The sequence below is a fragment of the Mustela putorius genome, unplaced genomic scaffold (assembly GCF_011764305.1).
Source record: "Mustela putorius furo isolate JIRA1106 unplaced genomic scaffold, ASM1176430v1.1 tig00003850_pilon_pilon_pilon, whole genome shotgun sequence".
Classification (NCBI taxonomy): Eukaryota; Metazoa; Chordata; class Mammalia; order Carnivora; family Mustelidae; genus Mustela; species Mustela putorius.
The window spans coordinates 8,759,687-8,777,400 of NW_025422002.1; the positions used below are offsets into that span (position 1 = coordinate 8,759,687).

The following is a 17,714-nucleotide window of genomic DNA, read 5'->3' on the forward strand; positions in this document are numbered from 1 at the left end:
ATTCTTTTACTTTCAACCTATTTGTGCCTTTGAATAAAAACTGTATCTTTTTAGACAGCATTTAGTTGAATTGATTTTTCCAGCTTTACTGATAATAATTGACATACATCAGGACGCCTGGGTAGCTCAATCGTTAAGCATCTGCCTTCAGCTCAGATCATGATCCCAGGGTCCTGGGATCAAGACCCACAATGGGCACCTGCTCTGTGGGAAGCCTGCTTCTCTCTCCCCCACTCTCCCTACTTGTGTTCCCTCTCTCGCTGTGTCTCTCTCTGGCAAATAAATAAAATCTTTAAAAAAAAATTGACATACATCACTATGTAAATTTAACATACACAGCATTATAGTTTGATTACCATAGATTATAAAATGATTACCACCAAAGGTTTATTTAACATCCACCATCATATAGACACAATTTTTTAAAAAGAAAAAAAAATGAAGCAGCTCATGTGTCCATTGATAGATGAATGCATAAAAAAAATTGTGTGTGTGTGTGTCTGTATTTGTGTGTGTGTGTGATGGAATATTATTTGGCCATCAAAAGGAATGAAACCTTGACATTTACAATGATGCAGATGAAGCTAAAAAGTATAATGTTAAGCAAAATAAGCCAGTCAGAGAACTACAAATACCATATGATTTAACTCATATATGGGATTAAAGAAACAGAACAAACAAGCAAAGGAAAGAAGACAGAGACATAAACAAAATCACACTCTTAATTATAGAGAACAAACTGATGGTTACTAGAGGGAGATGGGGGAAGATGGGTAATACAGGTGACAGGATTAAGGAGTACACTTGTGATGAGCACTGGGTAATGTATGTGGTAGTTGAATCACTATATTATACACCTAAAACTAATATAACACTGTATATTAACTATACTGGAATTAAAATAAAATTTAAGAAATACCAAAAATAGTTCTTCTTGGATGAGAACTCAGGAATTACTTTCTTAACAACTTTCCTATGTATCCTATAGCACTGTCAGCTACAGTCATTATGTTGTGCATTAAATCCTAATACTTATTTATCTTATAATAGCAAGTTTGTATCTTTTGACCACCTTCATCCAATGCCCACCTTTCCACTTCCTGACTCCAGTAATCATAAATCTGACTTCTGCTATAAATTATTTAGTAGTATTTTTTATTAGATTCCACATATAAGTGATATTATATAATAGTTGTCTCTGATTTATTTTACTTAACATAACACCATCAAGTTCCAGCCATGTTGTTGCAAACAGGATTTCCACATCTTTACAGCTGAATAATATTTTATTGTCCATACATTGCACACATTCTTTATTTATTAATTAACTAATGGACACTCAGTTGTTTCCACGTTTGGTATTATAAACAATGATGCTGTGAACATGAGAGTGTGGCTATCTTTTCAAGTTAGTGTTTTTGTTTCTGTTGGATATGTACCCAGAATTCAAATTACTAGATTATATGGTAATATTATTTTTAATTTTTTGAAGAATCTCCAACTGTTTTCCAAAGTAGCTGCCCCAATTTATGATTCCACCAACAGTACACAAGTGTTCCCCATTTTCTCTACATCCACGCCAGTATCTTTTATCTTTTTGTTTCTAACAGGTATGAGGTGATCTATCACTGTGGTTTTAATTTTAACTTCCCTAATCACTAGGGATGTTGAGCATCTTTTCATGAACCAGGGAACGATTCATTACCTCTTTGGAAAAGATACATTTTTAAAATTTTACTTAAATTCAATTAACCAACATATAGTACACCATTAGTTTTAGATATAGTGTTCAATAATTTATCAGTTGCTTATAATACCCAGTGTTCAATACATCATGTGCCTTCCTTAATGCCCATCACTCAATTACCCCATCACCTACCCACCACCCATCTAGCAACCCTCAGTTTGTTTCCTATAGTTGAGTCTCTCCTGATTTGTCTCCCTTCACTCTCTTTCCCTATGATCCTCTGCACTGTTTCTTATATTCCACATATAAGTGAAACTACATGGTAATTGTATTTCTCTGGTTTACATATTTCACTCAGCATAATACCCTCCAGTTCCATCCACGTTGATGTAAATGGTTAAGTATTCATCCTTTCTTATGGTTGAGTAATATATATATATATATATCAGATCTTCTTTTTTTTTTTAAGATTTTATTTATTTGACAGACCAAGATCACAAGTACAGAGAGAAAGGAGGAAGCAGGCTTCCTGCCGAGCAGAGAGCCTGATGCAGGGCTCAATCCCAGGACCCTGAGATCATGACCCGAGGCTTTAACCCACTGAGCGACCCAGGCACCCCTATACCAGATCTTCTTTAGCCATTCATCTATCAATGGACATGTTGGCTCTTTCCATGGTTTAGCTATTGTGGACATTGCTACTTTGAACACTGGGGGGCATGTGCCCCTTCAGATCACTACATTTGTATCTTTGGGGTAAATACCCAGTAGTGCAATTGCTGGGTCATAGGTAGCTCTATTTTTAACTTCTTGAGGAAACTCCATACTGTTTTCCAGAGTGGATGTACCAGCTTACATCCCCACCAACAGTTTAAGATGCTTCCCCTTTCTCCAGAACTTCACCAACACTTGTTTTTTCTTGTCTTGTTAGTTTTAACCATTCTGACTGGTGTGAGGTGGTTTATCATTGTGGTTTTGATTTGTATTTCCCTGATGCTAAGTGATGTGGAACATTTTATCCATGTGTCTGTTGGCCATTTTATATGTCTTCTTCGGACAAATGTCTACTCAACCTTGGACACAGCAACTTCTTGCTAGATAGGTATCCAATGGTAAGGGAAACATGAACTATTTGGACTTCATCAAGATAAAAAGCAAAATTAACACAGCAATATTAACAGTCAACAAAACTACACTTGATCTTAGCCAAAAGGCCAAGAAGCGATCACACTCAACAAAGCTAAAAGGCAACCTACACAATGGGAGAAGATATTTCCAAATGACATATGAGATAAAGGACTCATATCCAAGATCTATAAAGAACTTACCAAACTCAACACCCCAAAAACAAATAATCCAGTCAAGAAATGGGCAGAAGACATGAACAGACCTTTTTCCAAAGAAGACATACAAATGGAAAAACTCATTTTTGATTGGATTATTTGGGCTTTTTCTGTGTGCTATTGAGTTATAGGAATTCTTTATATATTTTGGATATTAACCCCTATCCAATATATGGTTTAAAAATATTTTTCCTATCCTATAGGTTGTCTTTACACTTTGTTGACAGTTTTCTTTGCTGCCTGGAAAGCTTTTTAGTTTGATGCAGTCCCACTTATTTTATTTTATTGCTTGTGCTGTAGGTTTGATTTACAAAATTATTATTACCAAGGCCCATGCCAAGGAGATTTTATCTTATGTTTTCCAAGATTTTGTCAATTTTATCTTTTCAAATAACCAGTTTTTGGTTCAGTTAAACTTTTCTACTGTTTTTTTTTTTAATTCTCTATTTCATTTACTCCCACTCTAATCTTTATTTGTCCTTCCTTCTGCTAATTTTAGGCCCAGTTTGGTTTTTTTTTGCCTAATTTCTTTTTTTTTATTTTTTCAGTGTTCCAAGATTCATTGCTTATGCACTGCACCCAGTGCTCCATGCTGTATGTGCCCTCCTTAAAACCCACCACCAGGCTCTCCCAACCACTCATCCCCTCCCCTCCAAAACCCTCAGTTTGTTTCTCAGAGTCTACAGTCTCTCATGGTTTGTCTTCCCCTCTGATTTCCCCCAACTCACTTCTCCTCTTCTTCACCCAATCTCCTCTGTGTTATTCCTTATGCTCCACAAGTAAGTGAACTCGTATGATAATTGACTCTCTCTGCTTGACTTATTTCACTCAACATAATCTCCTCCAGTCCCCTCCATGTTGATACAAAAGTTGGGTAATTCATCCTTTCTAATGGAGGCATAATACTCTATTATATATATGGACCACATCTTCTTTATCCATTTGTCTGTTGAAGAGCATCTTGGCTCTTTCCACAGTTAGATGACTGTGGTCATTGCTTCTCTGAACATTGAGGTACAGATGGTCTTTCTTTTCACTATGTCTGTATCTTTGGGGTAAATACCCAATAGTTCAATTGCAAGGTCATAAGATAGCTCTGTTTTTAACTTTATAAGTAGTTTTGTTTTCTTAACTTCATAAGCCACTTTGTTTTCCAAAGTGGCTGTACCAACTTGCACTCCCACCCACAGTGTAAGAGGGTTCCCCTTTCTCCATACCCTCTCTAGCACTTGTTGTTTCCGGCCCTGTTAACTTTGGCCATTCTAACTGGTGTAAGGTGGTATCTCAATGTGGTTTTGATTTGAATTTCCCTGATGGCTAATGGTGATGAACATTTTTTCATGTGTCTGATAGCCATTTGTATGTCTTCCTTGGAGAAGAGTCTGTTCATGTCTTCCGTCCATTTTTTTATGTGATTATCTGGTTTTTTTTGAGTGTTCCGTTTGAGGAGTTATTTATAGATCTCAAATATCAACACTTTGTCTGTAGTGTCATTTGAGAATTGAGAGGACCATGTGGTTCTTCTCTCTTCTCTTACTGATTTGTTCAATAAGAGAAGAGAAAAAAACAATATGGCCCTCTCAATTGATGTAGAAAAAGCATTTGACAAAATACAGCATCCTTTCCTGATTAAAACTCTTCAAAGTATAGGGATAGAGGGAACATTCCTCAACTCCATAAAATTTATCTATGAAAAACCCACAGTGCATATCATTCCTAATGGGGAAAAGCTGACAGCTTTCCCTTTGAGATCAGGAACATGACAAGGATGTCCACTCTTGCCACAGTTGTTCAACATAGTACTAGAAGTCCTAGCAACAGTAATCAGATAACAAAAAGAAGTAAAAGGTATTCAAATTGGCAAAGAATAAATCAAACTCTCTCTCTTCACAGATGACATGATACTTTATATGGAAAACCCAAAAGACTCCACCCCCAAACTACTAAAACTCATACAGAAATTCAGTAATGGAGTAGGATACAAAATCAATCTGCAGAAATCAGTTGCTTTCTTATACACTAACAATGAAATTATAGAAAGGGAAATTAGAGAATCAATTTCATTTAGTATAGCACCAAGGACCATAAGATACCTTGGAATAAACCTAACCAAAGAGGTAAAGAATCTGTACTTGAGGAACTACAGAACACTCATGAAAGAAATTGAAGAAGACACAAAAAGATGGAAAAGCATTCCATGCTCATGGATTGGAAGAATAAACACTGTTAAAATGTCTAACTGCCTAGAGCCATCTATACTTCAATGCCATCCTGATCAAAATTTCACCAGCATTTTTCAAAGTGCTGGAACAAACAGTCCTAAAATTTGTATGGAACCAGAAGAGACCCCTGAATTCCTGAGAAAATGTTGAAATAGAAAAACAAAACAGATGGCATCATGCTGCCTGATTTCAAGCTTTACTACAAAGCTGTGATCACCAAGACAGCATGGTACTGTCACAAAAAGAGACACATAGTCCAGTGGGACAGAGTAGAGAGCCCAGATATGGACTCTCAACTCTATGGTCAACTAATCTTTGACAAAGCAGGAAAAAAATATATATTGGGAAAAAAAGAGAGTCTCTTCAATAAATGGTGCCTAATATTTTAAAGTATAGAATTAGGTTGTTGATTTGGATCTTTCTTGAGTGTTTTTCCTTCTTTTTTTCTTGATTCTTAATGTAAGGGCTTATTGCTATGAAATTTCCTCTTACAACTGCTATTCCTGAATCATAGAAATTCTGGTATGCTACACTTCCATTTTTGCTTGTTTTAAGAAACTTTTTTTATTTCTCTTTTAATTTCTTCTTCAATCCATTGATCATTCAAGAGAGTGTTGTTTAATTTCCACATATTTGTGAATTCTCCAGTTTTTTTTTAAATTTTATTTTTTCAGTGTTCCAAGATTCATTGTGTATGCACCACACCCAGTGCTCCAAGTAATACACTCCCTCCTTAATACCCGCCATCAAGCTCAGCCATCTCCCCATACCCCTCCCTTCTAAAACCCTCAGTTTCTCAGAGTCCACAGCCTCTCATGGTTCATTCCCCACTCCAATTTCCACCAATTCACTTTTCCTTTTCTTTTCCAAATGTTCTCCAAGTTATTCCTTATCCACAAGTAAGTGATACTGTATGATTACTCTTGCTATTGATTTCTACTTTTATGCCATTGTGGTCAAAGAAGATATCAGTATAATTTCAATCTAACTGAATTTGCTAAGATTTGCTTTTTGGAAGAACATATGGTCTATACCCTAGAAAATGTTTCATGTGTATTTGAGAAGAATGTGAATCTACTATTGTTGGATAGAATGTTCTGTGTATGTCTATTAGGTCCATTTGGTCTATAGTCTTATTCAAACCCACTATTTCCTTATTTTGACTCTGTCTGATTTATTAATTGGTGAGACTAGGGTATTTAAATTCCTAACTACTATTGTATATCTGTCTACTTCTCCTTTTAGCTTTGTTAGTTTTCTTTTATATATTAGGTATATCTGTGTTGGGTATATTTATAATTGCCTGTGAGGTGAGTGTGGGGTAGAACTTCCCACAGAGCAACTCACAAGGCTAAGGGTGCTGGTTCTTCCTTGGACTCTCTTTTCCCACTGGAGAAAAAGGAATTCCCTCTGCACTGTGCTGCAGTGACCTAGAGAAATAGCCATGTGGTCAGCAAGTATCTATTCCTCTTCCCCTACTAATGCAGTCCATCTTGGTCTCTACGGTGCAGGGAAATATTTCAGCTTCACCCCCATATCCTAGAAGTCTCTCAGTGGTGTCTTGTTTGTAAATAGTTGCCATTTGTTTTTCTTGTGAGGAGTGAAGTCAGATGATCTATGGGGCCATCTTGGTGATGACACCCTTGGATAATTTTTTTAAAAACCTCATTAAGCCAATTTCTGCCATTTGATTGGAGAATGTAATCCATTTATAATTAGTGTTATTACTGATAAAGTAGAATTTGCACCTGCCATTTTACTACTTATTTTCTGTATACATCTTATGGTTTCTTATTCCTCTTTTCCTTCACTTTTGCTTTCTTTTATGTTAACAGATATTTCCTAGTCTATAATTTTAATTATTTTTATATTTCTTGTATTATTCTTTACTAATGGTTGCCTTACAGATTGACATTTTAGCTGATAACATTATGGTTCAGATTAATACCAACTTAATTTCAATAGAATACAAAAACCTTATTCTTGTGTATCTGCATATCTTCCCCTCTTCTTATGCTGTTATTGTCATATAAATCACATCTTTATGAACTGTATGTAACTTAACATAAATTAAAAACTATCACTTTATGTAGGTGACTTTAAGTCAAATAACAGAAAAAGGGAGTTACAAACCAAGCATACATTTATACTGCCTTTATATTTATTTACAAATAAAAGAGGACCTACTGGTCCCCTTTATTCCTTCCTATGGATTAGATTACTCATTTCATTTTATTTTATAGTTTTTTTTTTAAGATTTTATTTATTTATTTGACAGACAGAGATCACAAACAGGCAGAGAGGCAGGCAGAGAGAGAGGAAGGGAAGAAGGCTCCCCGCCGAGCAGAGAGCCCATTGCAGGGCTCAATCCCAGGACCCTGAGATCATGACCCAAGCTGAAGGCAGAGGCTTAACCCACTGAGCCACCCAGGCACTCATCACTTTATTTATTTTTTAAACTTTTTAAAATTTCTACTCTTCCAAGTTAATTTTTTGTTTTGTTTTTTGCTTTGGGGGATTTTTGTTTGTTTTTGTTTGTTTTTTGGTTTTAAAGAGAGAATGAAAGAGTATGTGAGTGGGGTGAGGAGCAGAGAGGGTGGGAGAAGGAGGAGCAAAGCATGTCAAATGAACTCCACACTGAGCATGGGACCCCACATAGGGCTTGATCTCAGAACCCTGAGATCACGACCTAAGCTAAAACCAAGAGTCAGACGATTAACTCGCCAAATCACACAGGTGTCCCAGTATCATTTTATTTTAGCCTGAAGGACTTTATAGTTTTTTCCACGGCAAGTCTGTCAACAACAAATTGTCTCAGTTTCTGCTTACTGACAATGTATTCACTTCTCCACTGTTGAAAAGTAGCTTCACTGAATACAGAATTCTCAGCTTACAATCTTTTCCTTTTAACATGTTGAATATGCCTAATGTGCTGAATATTTTTGATCAGAAATCAGCTTCCATTCTTATGGAGGACCCTGTGTCTATGATAATTTTCTTGTTTCTTGTGGCTTTAAGGTTATTTCTGCTTTGGGCTGACAGCTCAGCTATAATGTGTCCAGGTATTACCTCATAGACTTTACCTTGTTTGGAATCACTGAGTTTACCTGATGGATAGATTAATGTTTTGCATCAAAGTTCAGCCATTATTTATTCAAATAGGCTTTCACTTTCTCTCCTCTCTATCTAGAACTCCCATTAAGGGTGTGTTGATGTTCTTTATAGTCTCCCACAATTCTCTAAGGTTCTATTTTTCTTTATTCTTTTATCTGTATTTCAGACAGAATCATCTCAATTAATCCATCTTTAAGTTTATTGCTTCTTTCTTCTTCCTGATCAAATCTGCTGTTGAATCCCTCTGGTAAATTTTTCATTTCAGTTTTTATACTGCTCAGCTGCAAATTTCTATTTTTTTCTTTATTTTAAAATAATTTCTATTCCTTTATTGATATTCTCTATTAGGTGAAACATTGTCTTTATCAGCTTGGGCTGCCATAACAAAACGCCATAGACTAGGTGAATTCAACAATAGAAATTATTTTCTCACAGTTTTGGACATTGGAACTCTGAAATCAGGGTGCCAGTATGGTCAGGTTCTGGTGGGGTATCCTCTTTGGTGTCTTGCTGCCTTCTCAGTGTGTCCTCATGAGGTAGAGACAAAGGGTGAGCAAACTCTTTGCTCTCTCTACTTTAAGAGCACTAATACTATCATAAGGACCTCACTCTTACAAAAATCATCTAATTCAAATTAACACCCAAAGGCCCTATTTTCAGATAAAACTGCATGGAGGGATAGGGCTTTAACATAAGGGGAGTAAATCCTAAGCTGTCTCTGACCTATTTCTATCTTTGATATTTAAGTTTTAAAAATCTGATTTTAGAACATTCCAAATGAAAATTAGCAGATTTAAAAAATAAAAAATAAAAAACAATTTGTTACTGAATTCAACCCAAGCCAATAAAGTTGTTGATGAAACATTCCTACAGGTTTCCCTGCTCTTCTCTGTAATCTTTTCTTCTGTCTTGCCGAGCTTTTTTTCCCACTCCTATTTCTCTAATTCCTTCTACATCTTTTAAACTAACCAAGGTTTTTCCTTTCCAACAGAAAATGCCCTGTAATGTGCTCAGTGTAAAGTGATAAGTGATGGGTAATACAGTTAAAAGGAACACTGAAACTTAGTTTCCACAGATTACTTTTATATCCAGACTCAGTCCATAATTTGTATTGGAAAAATTTCTTCTCCCCTCTATGCCTCAGTCTCCTCATCTAGCACATGAAAATATCGATGTCTACAGTTATACTTTTAGTGTTGCATAAGTCTGTTACTATTAAATCAACACCCTTAGGCACTATATATATTTTAAGAATATATGCATTTAAAGGAAAATTTAAAAAGATGACAGTCAGGACTTGCCAGTAGTGAGATTTCAGGTACTTTATATTTATTGTACAAACACTTACTGAGGGTCCATGCTAAAGACCCTCTCTATGTGTCAGTAATACAGAGAGTGTACTTACACAGTGGTCACAAGTGATCAGTGCCCTATGAAAGCACACAGTCACACAAAAAGTCAATTTTTGAAGAAGACTTAGTCCAACTAGGGTTGGTAAATGATATCTTAACTCCCCTGCTAATTTCATTCTAATAGTAATCCCCAACTTAATGGTCATTTTGGCTCTTCAAGTTAGACTGCTGAGAGTAGATATGACATATTCCTTAGGCATCTTGGTGATACAATTGTACCACGGTTTTCCTATCCCTGCTCTTAGACTAAATCATGTAATGGCTGTCCATTTGTATTAGTTTCCCTTCTCTTCTCATTAGTTTCCCTTCTGGTTCACTATGCTTTATTTCCTTGAATCTTATCTCTCAACTATATAATAGGAAATAATGATAGCACTTACTTTATGTGACTGTGTGAAGACTGAATTAGAAGACATATGTGATACAAAAAGCAGAGTCTGACACACATAGGGAACCATTATCCTCTAAATCAGTGGTTCTCTATTGATTAACAGGAGATATGGTCAAGCTATCCCCCACCCCACCCCAGGGGACCTATGGCAATATTTGGAGACATTTTTGGTTGTTACAACTTGGAGAGGCACATTACTGGCCTGTACTGGGTATAACCCAAAGATGCCTCTAAACAGCCCACAATGCACCAGACAGCCTCCCACAAAAAAGAATTATTCGCCCTAAAATGTCAATAGTATCAAAGTTGCTCTAAATTAGTAGAAAAAATGCTAAAACAAGTTTTGGCTATATGACATTAATTTTTGTTAACTCTCAAACTAAATATCTACTTACTTTTCTTAAACCTTAATACATGAAATTCAAGAAAAGTGCTGCATGCTCAGTGGTGAGCACCAGGCAACACAGAAAATAAAGCCCAGCTTCCCTCCCTCCTTACATCCTTTTATTCATCATTTCCTTTCTCTCTTTTTCCATCTGTCTCTATCTCTTTCCCCTCTCTTTCCTTTTACCCAAAGTTCTGCAAAACGTCTGCCAGGTGCAAAGATTTGCAAAGAACATCAAAGCACATAATTTGCATTTCAAGTTCACCATGAAAATTTATGTTCCCGTAACAGGCGGGAAGCCCAGGAAGCTGATTTTCTCTGGTGACATATGCACTCCATAAGGCAGAAATTGTTGTTGTCAGAATAACTGGCTAAAATATCAGGATATTTGCCTAAACTCAGAGAGCTTGTCATATAAATTGCCACTGAGCTGGGGCTGCATATGGGATTAGAACCTGCCTTTTGGAGGGGCTATTTGTCAACCCAGGCAGCAGAACCAGCACAGGAAATAACACTAAACTGAAATGAGCTACATTCTCAGAAACACTGTACTTTATGTTGCAATGGGCAGTTAGGGAAATAGAGATAAGTAATGACTGCCCACTTCATGCTCACATTTCTATCCAACCATGGCCTCCTTACTCACAGGTACAGTGTACCAGTGTCAAGACTGACCATGGGTGTGACATCCTTGATGAGGAGGAACATGTGCATAGAGCTAATAACATATTAGAGGAAAAAAATATATGGATCTTTGAAAAAAAACATAGTGCTAAGAGTGGATAAAGGAGACAGATTCATTACAACTGGTTGGGATTAAGAAGGACTTTGAGAAAGCATGTTTGAACTCTGCTTCAAAATATGTGTAGGATCTAGATAAAGACTTCTTGAACTCCATGGACCTTTGGGTAGAGTCCATGAACTTGAATGGGAAAAAAAAATCACGTCTTGATTTTCACCAGTCTCTGATAGTTAGCATTTCCTTCCTTTACTAATGTAAGGCATACATGTAATAGTTTTGGTAGAACCTGTGATTTTGTCACCAGTAGAAATCACAGGTATTCTCATGGCACGTTACTACATTACAGATAACTGAAATATTATTTATGTTCATTGCTCCTTTGAAATTATAGTAATTATTAGACCAACAGTTATATCTTATTTATGAGTCCATTAGAAAAGCACATACATTACTCTAACACAAATTAAGTTTTTGAACTTTTGTTGATTATTTTTAAAAATAATTGGTTTTCCGTATATTTATGGATTTTATACTACACATTTTGAAATGTTTTTCTGACAAGAAGTGAACAGACTTCACCAGATGCCACATGGGCCCATGTCACAGAGGAAACTAAGAATTATGTTAGAAAACAGAGACGACAGGACATGTTTTCACATAACAGTATAGACAAAGGTATAGAAGTATGACTCCATGACTTAGAGAAATGACCTCATGGTTTGAGAACAAGAATAAGATCTGTCATTTTTACAATGCTTTCCTATAGGTCAGACACCACTCTCTATTAGCCAATTTAACACCCTAAAACTTAAGAAGTTTATGATTATTTCCCCCCATTTCACAGATAAAGAAACAGGTGAAGAGAAGTTGACCACAGTCATGCAGCTCTTAAGAGGAAAAGGTGGCCAAGCTGACAACAATTACATTATACTGGCATACAATGAAAACAGCAATCCTAATAATAGCAATGATCATTTGCTGAGAGCTGCAAAGTCATCAGGCACTGTGCTACTGCATTATAAGCATCATATAGTTTGATTCTTATGACCATTCTGGAAGGTGGTTACTATCCTTAGTATCCTTATGGTTACTCCATAGAGAAACTATGAGATTTTTCCAAGTCAGGCAATTAGTAAGTAGCTTAAGGAGAATCTGAACTCAGATCAGTATGATGCCAAGTCTGGGTTCTTAATGCCTGCAGCCATGCCAAGAAGTTTGATTTTAGTCTATGGCAATGGGGAATTACTGATGGCTTTTGAGTAGAGGACCTACACTATATTATCTATATTGTAGAGAGATCAGCATGGCAAAAATATGGAAGATAGCTGGAGGGAGCAAAAGAGGCGATGGGACCAGTTAGCAGCCATTGGGGAACCTACCCGAGGAGAAGATAAAAGAACGATAGAAAAGATATTTGAGGAAAAGAATGCAATCTTGTACATATCAGACACCAATCTGGTATGGATCAGACACACAGGGGGCAGTGTAAAAAGTGGAGAGGTCGAATATATCACCCATTTGTCTAGCTAGTGATTAGGTGGAAGATGGAGCCACGAAGTGGAAGAAGGAACATAGGAGGACAAACAAACAAGCAAAAACTTATCTCTGAAGGGGAAGAAGAGTAGAAACTCCACAAGGTCTTCACTGCACATACTGAGTTTGAGGTACCCATGAAATACCCTAGTGGGTATATTCAACTGAAAGCTGGAAGTTTGGGTGTGGTCCTCTACAACCAAGATGTAGTGCATGTCCTGGGAATGTTCCTGCATTTCAAAAGCAGATCAAAGAAGTGGAACCAATGGAAACAATAAACAGACAGGTACAGGATGTAGACATCAAGAGAGGAAATTGCTCTTAATAATGGAGGGAGTTAGTGGAGACAACAGAACAATGGAAATAATGAAATAGATACTCAAAAAAGATCTTGACAGAGAAAGACAACTATCATATGATCTCCCTGATATGAGGAAGTGGTGATGCAACATGGAGGCTTAAGTGGGTAGAAGAATAAATGAAACAAGATGGGATTGGGAGGGAGACAAACCATAAGTGACTCTTAATCTCACAAAACAAACTGAGGGTTGCCGGGCGGGAGGGGGTTTGGGAGAAGGGGGTGGGATTATGGACATTGGGGAGGGTATGTGATTTGGTGAGTGCTGTGAAGTGTGTAAACCTGGTGATTCACAGACCTGTACCCCTGGGGATAAAAATATATGTTTATAAAAAATAAAAATTAAAAAAAAAAAAAAAAAAAAAAAAAAAAAAAAAAAAAAAAAAAAAAAAAAAGATCTTGAATTTCCTTTTGTGAAGGCTTTCTAAAGCAGCTAAGAATAGGCTTCTTGGATTATTCAAGTCATTATTTGCATGGAGTCAAAGGGATGGGAAAAAATGACATTACTAGGTCCTACCTGATGCAGTCACAGATTGGAAGTTCTAAGATAAATAATGAAAGAACATTTGGGATCCCACACAGAGAGAGGTTAAGGCAGTGATTAGATGTCTAAGGAACTCTCTTCTCAGTTGGAAAACTGGACTGATGGAGGCATGTGTACATGTGTGTGTCATATGAATATACATGTATATTGGGGGTAGCCTTAAATTGTTTACATTTATAAGCCAATGTTACAACATTGTTCAAATTCTAAAAACAACCTGCTGAGAATTTAAACCATGACAACCATAAAAGGAGCCCAAATATGAATGTGGTAATTTCTATAAAAAGCTATGATTCTTTGGAGGGGTTGGCAAGATACAGAGTGGTATATAATAAACTACTCAAGCAGGTGAATCATTTTAAATACCTGGGAAATCTCAATGGCCCAGGAGAGGAAAGAATCCTGAAGCTAAGAGATTAAAATTTATTATAATAAAGAAGAACATTAAAGGAGATTTATAATTTAGTCACAAAGCTGATTATTAAATTTGGCAGGGCAACTTGGATATGGAAAGGAGAAGATAAAAAGGACAAAATGGCAGAAAACTGTCAAAATGAAATTTCCCCTCTTACCTGAGGCTTGGATAAGATTTAAAAAGTGGAAATATGCAGGATGCAGAATATTGGTAATCAGTGACCAGAATTTACTTTTACAAAAATAGAAAAAGATCAACTAGAAAACACACTGAGACTTTGAAATGCCAGGTAGTCTGAACCAAACAAGACATGCCAGATAATGCCTGCCCATTCAAATATAGATCCCATCAACTCTGAGAGTGAGCATTAATCCTCTCTGTGTCTGACTCAATTAGAAGTCTTCTGATTTGTCAGTAACAGAAAATCAAACACTCCAGGAGGAAAAGAAGAAATTCTTGACTTCTGATCCAGGAATTTCTAGGGCTAGCATTATTTTTAAAGTCAGCTTAAGACAGATGCTCAAATAGTGTCCCAAGAGCTCCACTCTTTTTGTCTCTGGATCACCTCTGTTCCCCTACTCCTGTGATTTCTTTCTTACTCAAGATCTCTCCTCCTGGTCTCAAGGTGGCTGCCAAACTCTAGACCTTACCCCTTCTCAGTTTTCCAGCCAGTGGGAGGAGAACTGCTCTCCCCACAATGGTCACTCATGAATATGGGATATGATGCTCTCTGACCAGACGTGGGCCTTCTGCACATACCAAGTCAATCACTATGCTCAGGGAATAGGGATATGATAATTGGCTTAAACCAATCCAAGCCCAGCCTGGAGTGGACTGGTGGAAATTAAATCATAGGAGTTAAAGGTGAGCAAGTGGTGGTTTCCCCAACAAAAAGTAGGGGAAATTTTTCACAAAATGGGACAAGAAATACAAAAATAATAAATGTTCACTACAGTTAACAACCTTTAGCTTTCAGAGTGTCATCTTTTATATCACTTAAGCTTCTTATGCTAAAGTTTGAATTCAGTCCACTTGGATCAACGGTGGTACCAAGTACACATCAATAAGCAAAAATCCTCATTTCTGCAATGCAGAAAAGTCTTTTGACACTTCATATGGATGGCCTGCCAAATTGGAGTAATTCTGGTTATTGTATTTGAGCTATTCTCATGTTTTTTTTTTCTTTTTTAACAACTTAAGAAAGACAATAGTGGAATATATATTTAGGAGGGTAAAATTGCCCACCCACACCAATTATCATATTGCTTATTATGTAAAGAGCTTTTGAACCTTTATTTGAGTTCCTCTGGTGATCACCTGTGCCTCTGTGCTGTGAAATGTCCACCATTCACTGGCTCCAGATCTACAAAGCAAGGTCTGAACATATAAATTACAACCTATTAGACCTCAGTGCAATTAATGCTGTTGAGAACATCAAATGTCTTGGGAAAAAAATAACTAAGGAGGAAAGGTGGCTAAGCATTGCAGAGGTTCTGCACCGCACATGACAAAGAGGCACACACTCATTTATTAAAGAGAATGTGATTTTTAAACAGAATGTGATTATCATGCAGAAGAAAGAAGTCAAATGGCCCTGGATCTCTTGCTCCACAGGTGGGGGTATTTGAACACATTAACACATTAAACTTTTTTAAAACCTGGGAGAAGAGTTAAACTCTTTCTCCATGTTATATTTTCACAGTGTATAATTACAAATGCCAATCCAGACAAAGCAAAGGCTGCCCTTGAATATATTTTTTTTAATTTTATTTATTTATTTGACAGAGAGAGATCACAAGTAGACAGAGAGGCAGGCAGAGAGAGAGGGAAGCAGGCTCCCTGCTGAGCAGAGAGCCCGATGTGGGACTCCATCCCAGGACCCTGAGATGATGACCTGAGCCGAAGGCAGCGGCTTAACCTGCTGAGCCACCCAGGTGCCCCACGCCCGTGACTATATTAAAGGCAAAACCATGCATCTCCGGAGGGATAGAAAGTAAGAGAGGTAAATTGTATTGTGTCATCCATCAGGCAGGGGCAATTCTCTGCATTGAGAGTGCAGGAGAAGAAACTATGTACATAGGGAAAGGTCCCTAAGCAGGAAGATCAAGAATCTTGATCTCTCTATTCAGTCTCACCTCTTTCAACACCCCCACTTCTCTCTTGCCTAAGAAAACCTTGACACAAAACAGCAAAGATAGAGGAATCATTAGAAAAATATACTTCTTCGTAGAAACCAAGCTCTGATTTCTTAGAAGCTTACTTAAAATATGAATTTTTTAAAATGCTCTTTCTGGCCATCCCCACATTGTGCTGTCAGCTTTCAAATACAAAAGGAATTACAATTCTTTTGTGTCACAAAAAGCAAAGCAGATAGGAAATCGTCCAAGAGAATGTATCTAAGAAACTCAGCAAATCGTGTAATATAAATAGAAAAGCAAGATACTGCCCCAGAAATACACAACCCAGTGCTTTGTCAGTTTCTACAAGCAAGAGAATGTTCGAAATCACAGTCTTCCTTAAGTACTGCAAGTAGCTGTGAAGGACATTCATGCACCTACAGAATGAACACTGGTTAGTGATTATATGCTAGACACTGTGCTACTTATATCTACATATTGTTTCATTCAATCCTCACTTTTTCATTTATGTGCTGAAAAAATTGGGGGCCCAGAGAGGTTAAATAACTGGTCAAAATTGAGAAATCCAGACAGTATAGAGCTGGGTTTTGAACCTGCATCTGCCTGATTCCAAAGCTTCCAAAGCTCCTGTATTTTCAGTACACTGCCCTCTGGTGAAAGGCACCTAAGAAAAAGTTCCCGGCAAACTGTGGTGTTAAGGACTCATGAAGATGACGTTACCTGGATGTCAGGGCCCTATGTGAAGAAGACTCAACTAAGATGAAGGGACTATTCCAGGGCCTCCAGCCACCCTGCATTCAGCACTCTCTGCATCTAGGACCTCAGGAAGAAGAGAGGACTCTTCCTTCAAGAAGCAACATCATGGCCCAGGCAAGGATGGGTCCAAAGGGAACACCAAAACTCCCCACTCCCTGAGCTTACCCTCAGGAATGAAATCAGAGCCCAAAGTTGAGGACATATTCATTTAAGAAAGTCATAGATTGCAGACATTAGTCAGTGAAATGGCTTTAGGAATGCTTGGAAGTCCATGGAAATTGCCCCTTCCCTTTGCATCTTATTCATTTTAAATCTTTATATCATTTTCTAAAATATTTAATTTATTTATTTATTTGAGAGAGCATAAACAATGGAAGGAGCAGGCAGAGGGTGCGGGAGAAGCAGGCTCCCCACTGAGCAGGGAGGCCCATGTGGGACTCGATCCCAGGTCATGACCCAAGCCGAAAGCAGACGCTTAACCAACTGAGCCACCCAGGCACCCAAATCTTTTTATTTTTTTATTTAATTTCTTTTCAGTGTAACAGAATTCATTGTTTATGCACCTTACCCAGTGCTACATGCAATACGTGCCCTCCATAATACCCACCACCAGGCCCCCCCAACCTCCCAACCCCTGCCCCTTCAAAACCCTCAGATTGTTTTTCAGAGTCCAT

At 37.3% G+C, this 17,714-nt stretch overlaps 1 pseudogene; it reads right to left on the bottom strand.

Annotated features, from left to right (window-relative positions):
• Positions 1–2,784: 2,784 nt before the first annotated feature.
• On the bottom strand, positions 2,785–2,913 carry LOC123387243 (annotated as a pseudogene).
• Between the last annotated feature and the right edge of the window lie 14,801 nt (positions 2,914–17,714).